The sequence below is a fragment of the Cucurbita maxima genome, unplaced genomic scaffold (assembly GCF_002738345.1).
Source record: "Cucurbita maxima cultivar Rimu unplaced genomic scaffold, Cmax_1.0 Cma_Scf00013, whole genome shotgun sequence".
Classification (NCBI taxonomy): Eukaryota; Viridiplantae; Streptophyta; class Magnoliopsida; order Cucurbitales; family Cucurbitaceae; genus Cucurbita; species Cucurbita maxima.
The window spans coordinates 4,303,068-4,312,644 of NW_019272029.1; positions in this window are offsets into that span (position 1 = coordinate 4,303,068).

Here is a 9,577-nt window from a genome sequence, read left to right on the forward strand (position 1 = left end):
TTTTTTTTTTTTTTTTTTTTTTAATTTTACATTTAATAGTCTAGTTAGGATTTCATATTTAATTGACTTTACATTTTTTTTTTTTGGTTAGGTAGGAAGGTAGCTCTTTCAATGGTAGAAATTTCATTCTTTTAGTTGTTCTAGATTGATTTAATCTTGTGTTTATTGATTTTTATTTTTTTTAAAAAAAAAATCCAAACTTTCCCATTACATTAGTTCAAGTGGTAGTTCAATTCGAATATGATTCTTTTCCATTGCATCGTAAAACTTCTTCTTTGTTGAATTGTTTTTGTTTTGAAGAAATGAGAGATTATGCTTTCAATTTAGTAAAATTTTGAGTCCAAGTCTATGGAAGAAAAATCGGCAGAAGACCGTGTGCCAACCATCAAAGTCAGTCAACCTAGTGAGACAAGAAAAGTTTGGTGTCTAGTTTATACAAGGTAGGTCTATATCCTGTTTATTTAAATCCAACAGTTAACTACTTAAATCCCAAAGTGAACTATATGTATTTATGTTATGTATGAATCCCAAAGCGAACTATATGTCATATGTTATGTATGAATCAAGTAGGAAATGTAAAACTTGATGAAAGGAAATTGAATGAGGTAAATAAGACTATTGTATCTCCAAAAGTAATAAAATAAGAACCAAGTATACTTATTTTAGGCAAGTTCACAATTTAACTACTTTAGTCCCTTTATAGACATTTGATAAAATATATGTAACTGCTTTAGATTTTCAATAACTTGGTCAAACTTAAATATAAGCTATAACAGCTGGAACAATGGACTAAATAACATGGCTTAAAAAAGCCTCGTGTGTGTTGGATATGGTTCTTTTGAGTTATTTTCTATTATTTATTTTAGCTTGGTAACATTTTGTTCTTTCTAGATTTCTTTAGCAGTTTAGTGTTATAGATATTTTTATTTTATTATGCATCATATTCAATAGCAATAACTTGTCTATTTTATTCTTCATCTTGGGGCACAGGTGGACTTCTCAACTTATCTTACATTAAGAAAATTATATAACACTAAAATTTTCCTTACAAAAATTCTTGGTTACAACTTTGTGGTGTGGGAAGGTATAGATTGAAATAATATAGCAAAATTAACCGTCCCCATGACTGACTTTTAGTGACAATAATACATGTTATCCACTTTTGTGTAGGAAGATTACTTCAAAATATTTGGCTGGAACATAAATGGTTGAAGGAAGAGATGTTGTCTAGGTTCTAAATAGTTTAGCTTTTCATGACACCCCACCTTATATGTAATGGTGATTTGGCCTCCTTTGGAAGATCTTGGACTAAAACCGTTAGTTCTACATTGAGTACCTTACTTGTAGCTATTGCTTTAAGTTGTAAGTTAGTGTATTGTTTTATATATTTCTATTCTTTTTTGCTTAGATAGCATTGTCCATGCCTTTACATGAAACTACTCTCTAAAAGTGTAGATATAAATTTGCTCTAGTTGTCTCAAACAAAGCATTTGATGTCTTTGGGGCATTAAGAAGATGAAATTCTGCTCTTCTCCTTACAATTTTTAGTTGATTTCATATAATTTGATTGTTTCATAATTCTCTATGGTTCATGGTATAATCTTTGTTCTTTACTTTTTCTTTTAAATGCATCTTAAAAAGTAGATTATTTTGTTTTGTGGATTGTTGATCTGGTTTATGAATTCTTTGATCTTGTCCATGGGTGGTAATAGGAATATATTTTAGATTTATATGGTTATCTAATTATCTTTGTATTATTGATTATTTACTTAGTTATTCAACTAATAATGTACATTTGATGTAGGTGTTTGACTAAAGATAGGCCATGACCAACACATATTGGTACAAATGCTATACTTTTTTCTTATTATTAAAAAAAAAAAAACAAGTATTTGTATATAAAGTTAAGATTGTTGATTATATAGTAAATTAAAGATGATAGAAGACTTGCACCACAAAGACGTGATAGCGGCCCCCAAGGCGTTCACACCATTGCAAATAGTGGATAATAATTTATCTTGCATCGTTTCAATAACTTCATTGTTTTAGAAAATGTTTGAATACTACTATTGTAATAAAATTTCAATTATGAATGGGATTCATACCATTTAATGTGTTACTCATATTTCATGTGTGTTTATTTAGTTAAAAATGAGTACTTGAATTATCTTTTATTAAAATATAATTATTAAAAGATATTTAAATGATAAAATAAATTTATACAATGAAATGAAAAATAAATGCTATCATAAATGCTATCAAAGGGTTATTTCGATAATTATAATTATTATAAATTAATATAGAATAAGATTAAAGTTATAAATACTATATTATAACATTAAAAAAAATTATAGCTTTAATAAAATGTTATAAAATATTTTCATAGCAAAGTATATAAACTATAGTTTCATATTCTATTATAGCATCTATTATAGCTTTGAAAAAACGCTATAAAAAGTTTATGATAGCATTTCTCGTAAGCTATCATATCCATTATTTCTTATAGTAAGCCTGCATTCTGTATAATGGTAGAGAATATGAAGAACCAATTGCGAGAAGTCTATTTTAACCCATAAAGATATTTATATAGCTGACATACAGTATTTTCCCGCTGTCGGCGAAGACCGGTGGTAAAGAAATGTAGACTTCCTCATCTAGATTACCACGGAAAAATGTATTTTGAAAATTCAACTGATGAGTGAACCATTCTCGAGCAGCAACAATAGTGAGTAAGCAACAAAGTGTAGTAAGTTTTGTTGTAGAAGAAAATGTCTCTTTATAATCAATACTTTCAACCTGAGTGTATCCTTTTAATACCAACCGAGTATTATAACATTCAACAGAACCATCAGAGTTATATTTAATCTTGTACACCCTACGATAGCCAATAGCTTTATGGCCAGGTGGTATATGAACACGAGACCAAATATGATTACGTTCCAAAGTTGCAATTTCAGCATTCATAGTCTGCTGTCATAATGAGTCACCAACTACCATAGGTTTTAGGTTATGTCTGGGTTGTAATAAGAGCTAGAAAAACATGTTGAGTAGGAGAAAAACGGGAGAATGAAAGGTAATAATGAAGAGGATACCTGGTGTGGGTGGTGGGACTTGAGCTAGAGGTTAAATGATTGGCTGCATAAGATATCTCATAATCATTATGTCAAGTTGGAGGCTGTTTGGTACGAGTAGAACGTCAGAGTGGAACTGATGTATCAGGTAGGATAGGATTAGAATTAGTGGGTGAATCTAGAGAAGGAACATTAGGTGAAGGAGATGACGAAATAGGAGGAAAATGAATGTTTCAGTAAGATGGATCATAGAGTGGTAAAATGGGAGCTGAAGAAGCTAATGCCAAAGTTTGTGAAGCTGATGAAAAAGAAAAATCATCTTCACAAAATTTAACATCACGGCTAATAAAGAATTTGTGAGATTGTTTGTCATACAACATGTAGCCTTTATGCCAATAGAATATCCTATAAAAACACAAAGAATTCAAATTTTTGTTTCGAATGCACTACAGCTGCATAACGTTTATAGCAAAAAATTTTAAGATGATGAAATGTAGTTGGTTGTTTGTAAAGAGGTTCAGCGGTGTCTTGTTAAATAACAATGGTGAACTCTCACCAAAAATTAAGTGAAACTTGTGACTTGAAAAAGGAGACCTCGCTACAATTAGGATATGACGATGCTTACATTCTACGACTCCATTTTGTTGTGGAGTATAGACACAAGTGCGCTGAAATTCAATGCCACAAGAAGTAAAAAAATGGTTGCAAAGATAGGAACTCAATCTCATTATCTGATCGTACTATCTTGATAGTAATGTAAAATATGGTTTGAAAAATTTAACAAAGTTTATTAACAAATGATGTACTTCTAATTTATGTTACATAAGAAAAACTCAAGTACATCGAGTAAAATCATCAATAATAGTGAGGAAAAAATGCAAACTAGAATGGGTAGAAATTTTATTAGGTCCCCAAACATTGCAATGTACGGGTCAAATGTAAAATGTGTTGTTATTGAGATTCTTAGAAAAGACAACCTAATTTGTTTTGCTAATTGGCAAATACTACCGTTATGAGAAAAAGTAGTATTATTAATATGCAATTGATCAACCAGAAATTTAAAACGAGAAAATGAAGGATGACCTAAATGTAGATGCCACCAATCAGATGACTGAGATACTTGATGAGCTGAATATTTGATTGGAGATGAAATGTGATAGAGACCTCCGAATTGTTTACCCGAGCCAATCATCTTCCCCGTAGCCAAGACAATACAAGAATCAAGATAAAAGATGACACAACATTTCAAGTCATTGATAAATTTGCTGATAAATATCATATTTAAATTGAATGAAGTCACACCTAGAACATTGTTTAATTTAAGGTCATGATTAAAGGAAACATTGACAGTATGTGGCCACATATATTGTCCCTCCATTAGTCAAATTTATTGTAAACATGATTGCAGCATTTGGTTCAGTCATAACAGAAGGTGTGGATATTATATGATATGTACTTTCACTATCGAGAATCCATGAATTAGGACTAGTAGAGTTAATAGATAATGCAAATATTGGAAACAAACCTATAACATTGATGTAACTGTCAGAATTATCACAAGAACGATGATTGAGTGCAATTAAGACTTGTGTTATATGTTGTAACTGATCCTAAGAAAAATTTGGAATGAAATTAGATGACTATTCTTCTGTATTCAGTTGAGAAGCATTAGTCATATTTACATATGATCGATATCCAGGATTGATGCATTAATTGACTTGTACGTCTTTCCATAATTATTTTTCAGTCGACATCAATCTTCTTTATATCCTCTTTTATCACTATGTTTATAGTGAAACTTAAGAGTTCGACACTCATCAATTGTATGACGAGTTCTATTGCAATGTTCACATGATTTGCCATAGTGCTTTGAGCTTCTTGAAATATGCTGACAATATCATGGTTCCTTGTGACATCATTTTTATCGACTTTTGTACTTGAAAGACTACTGCAGCATTCTTTTGTGAGAATTGATCGTGAAGATCCACACACACTTGATGAGTTGTCTTGACGTGAACAATATCTTCAACGATATCTGCTTCAACTAAATGAGTTAACCAAGATAATATCATACTGTTATACTGACTCCAGAGTTCAAATTCTTTTGAATTTGCAATTTGAGATAGTTCTTCGATTGTGCCATCAATAAGTAAATTTTCTTTTTGGCAATAAAAGTATGCACAACTAATTTACTACAATATTGATAATTTGTCTCATTTAATTTGAATAGAATAATTGAGTATCTTCCGATCAGAGTGATGAATGTAATAAGGATGTGTTAAATCAATATCTGAAGTTTTAAAGCTGAATTTGACTGATTCTGCCATAAAGGAAATTTTGATATTTAAGAACATCAATATCAATACTCTAATACCATGTTAAAGAATGAGAAACATAAGTGGGGTTGAAAGTATAATCTTCATTAATGTTCACAATCAATACCAGCGCCAACTAATTCTTAAAAAATAAGAGAAAATATACTAGTTACTAAATCTTGAAAATAAGATAAAATATATAAAATATACTACTAACCCAGGGTAAAAAAGGGAAAAATTCTAACCAATTACACTTATAAAATTGGTTCACAACTAACTTTATATCTTACATCAGATTTCATAATATATTTGAAATTAAATATTATCATTTGAAAAATCTACGATTATTAGTCTAATTTTCAATAATAGGTTGACAAAGAGGGTCATGTTAGTAACTTGAAAGGTCTAAATATATGAATAAGAGAATTATATTAAAGTAATAACTTAGAGGGTCTATAGTATATGGATGAAGTTAGGTGTCTTACTTTGGTAACACGGTTGATATGACCAACTTTATAATTGTTACAAATGATTTGATATGATCGAAATCGTTCGTGTGGAGATATGTGAGTGGGATATCCTATACAATGAGTTTGTATAAGATTGGACCAAGAAATATTTAATCTTTTTTTATAAATTCGTTAATTGAGAAGATTAATATTTCACATGGTGATTATATGCGATTGATCTTAATCTTGAGTGAGTTATAAACTACTGCAAGTGTGGACTTGTCCTTTGATTTGCATAGGTTATGATGACTCTTGTAGCTGATTCAATATGTTTGCAATTTTGGGGACCTAGCCAATAAAGAGCTGAGAACATAATATCACGAGATGAAATTTACTTCTTTCGATATAAGGAAAGTGTGTGAATTGTTCTCTTAACTACTGATTTCGGGACTTGACCAGTGAGGTTCCATCCTCTCAAAGGTGAGAAGCATGTTATGAATGTCATATTGCATTATGATGAAGATTTTCATACAAACACAACCTTAATTAATATTAATGGTGACGAAAGGAAGAAGACTAATGCATGTATATTTCTGATAGTAATATAAGAATAGAATTAGGATTATGTCATAAAGATGTTTTTAATGATGAGAAACCATATGGACCTCATGCATTTCTGTGTGTACATAAACATCAGATACTTCTCCTTTTATGATAATGAGTACGGATGTATACACTACCGATGATGAGTTAGTATATGTTTTTGCCCATTTATAACCAAGAGTATCTACCTAGATTCAAAGTTAAACCTCTAATGTCGGTATATCTTTTTTAAAAGAATAATCTTAATCGATCTCCAACCTATGGAATTTTCAATCAATGTTTAAATATTTTATACTTGAATGTACACTAAGATTCAATCCTCCTCCATGTTTTCTTGGAAATTTTTAATTAAAATCATATATTTACAAAGATCTAACACTTTTAACCATTTTTAAAATGACACTATAATTATATCAATAAAATATTATATTAATCAAGGAAAAAAAAAAGTTTAAATCTAAATAAATTATGAATAAATAAAAAAAATTAAGTGGGCCAAAAGTAGTTTAGAACCCAACAATTTAGGACCAATATCAACCTTGAAGTGCACACATGAAAATCAAGAAAATTAACACTTTATCTCTTTTGTCAGATTGGTAGTCAATAGAGAGCTAAGAGGGAAGATTTATCGAAATAGACAAAGGGATGAGTATCAAAGAGTATGGAATGTGTATCATCGCCAATATGTTCTACACAATAATGTGCTGCTTCATGACAAACAAAATGTCAAGAAAAAAACAATTATTGGAAGTACACGTGATTGATTTTATTGTTGCACTGTACCCACATCTCAGATCTACCAAAAATATATATATATATATATATATATATGAATACGACACGAAAAAAATTGTGTTCGAAAATTCAGATGTCTGCAATCACAATATTATCATCAAGTACATTAAATAAAGTTATTTATCAATATTGCGTTAGCGTATTTTTTAATACATTAAAGATAAAATTTAAAATTTCAATAATTGAGTTGATGGGCATTTACCCCACATTGAGTAGCATTATATTGTAACATAATTTATTTTCTTTCGTATTCATTTTGAAGCAAGTTTTTTCAATGAATTTGTCGACAGCTAGGATAAAGTTAGATCGTTATCAAAGACGATATTGAGATTAAGTGAAAGAGAGTGTCAAGGTCAAAAAGTTCGATGACTAGTTCAAACAGAGAAAAATGTCATACTATACTATAAAGAGAGTAGGTTGTAACCCTTACCAATACCGAAAGCGAAAACCCATGAGATAATCTCTTAGATCAGTAAAGATATGATAGCTTCGTCATCTTTCCGTTTTTAAATTTAATATTGGAGAAGGGAAATTATTTGTGGATGATATTTCTTTATTTGCTGGCAAAAATCTCAACACATATTTTTAGCAATTCCATATTTAATTTATTTGAAGCTATTGAAGCATCCAACTACTTGTTTTTTCTGCTTATAATTATTTATTTAAAGTTTACAAAGAGAAAAAAAAAATCAAACTTGTCTGCTTTTCCTTTTCAAATTTTAAAAGCCATCGTCGGGAAGATCGAGTTTGGAGGTCAAAGTAATACATGAAATTGATTAAACCATTTGTATAGTTGAAATAAGAACACAAGTCATCTTGAAGTTGGAATGGTTGAATTAGGTAGTTAAGATTTCGTAGCTCTCTTGTGTCAGTACAAGATATTGATTTCAATAAAGAGTCTACACCATAAATCACGATCTAGGTTCTAGACTCGTCTCTACACACAATAGTAACTTTTTAAGTCGTCATAATGTACCATTTTATTTGACCTTATTCAAGATTTACCGTTTAGGATTTTGGATGCATATTGCCTGGCAAGGTTACTACTGGGTTGGACCTACGTCATCAAATAGTGCTACTGAGATACTAGAAAAAATAGGATGCTATCAAACTCTGAAGACTATTTATGTCGTCGTGGAGGTTTACTAGGTTTTTAGACTTTCTAGGCCGTTTAAATGACATTTCACATTTTTAGAATGCTAAGGATTTGTTCCTTATGATAATCTAATTTTTTTGAGTACTAAGGTCTTCACCACTAATCTTTGTTCACGATCCTAAGGTGCTCGATCAACAACGTGAAGCCACCCAAACTCTAGCAGCCTAAACTTGACTTGGTAGACTCATGCATGCTTTGTTAGGGAGATAATCTTATCGATCACCTAAACACATTATTCATAAACTAAATATTCATGCAAGCTCATTTGGAAAATAACATTCATCCATCCCGAGGAGAACAAATCACAATATCTCATCCTTCTTTTTACTATATCATAAAGCATTAAAATCAACGTGCATCTTAAATTATCATCTTAAGGGTATTTCGGTAAGTTTTTATAACATACATTGCATTCTCATCAAAATTTTCTCTTATAAAGTCCTAAACATGCATATTCTAACCATTTAAGGCAAAATATGCTCGCATGCTAGCACGCCCCGATTCCTATAAGTATTTCTTGAAAAAGGTCTGAGTGGCTTATTACTTGAGTAATGTATGGCTTCCTAAGCTTGTTCTTCTCCTTGGTGGGAGCTCCTATTTTTTTTTTTAATTTTTTTGGTAGGTTCTAATTCAAGTTAAATTAAGGTCAGCTCGAAAATCAAGTCTACCCGTTGGGGGTAAAATTTATTAAAAATTTTATAAAAACTACCCATCTATCATCATGGCACCTTAGGTTAGAGTGGCTCGACTCCTCGACTAGGTGCAAATTTTCATGAATAGGAGTAAGATTGTAACGCCGTCTCATCCGAAAATATGGTGATCTCAATTTTTTGACACGTATGTAATACTCGCTTTCAGTCATCTTTTAATCTTATGGTTAGGAATTCTCATTATCCCTAACTTAGCATACAGTGCGACGGTCAAAAAATTTGCGAAAATTAATAGTCTAAAAATACTCATTTATAGCACATAACATAATCAACTTATAAGCATAACCGAGAGGCATACAACATTTTTCTAAATTGGACCAACATTTCACAATTTTCAAGATAAGTATAGGTCAATCTTAATGGAACAGGTCAAAAAAGGAGACGAACATGAGGTCAAATGGAGCTAGCACGCACCGTCACACGCCCAAACAACCAATTCCACGTGTTTCCGCCCTCATCTAACCCTTCTCTTTGTAAT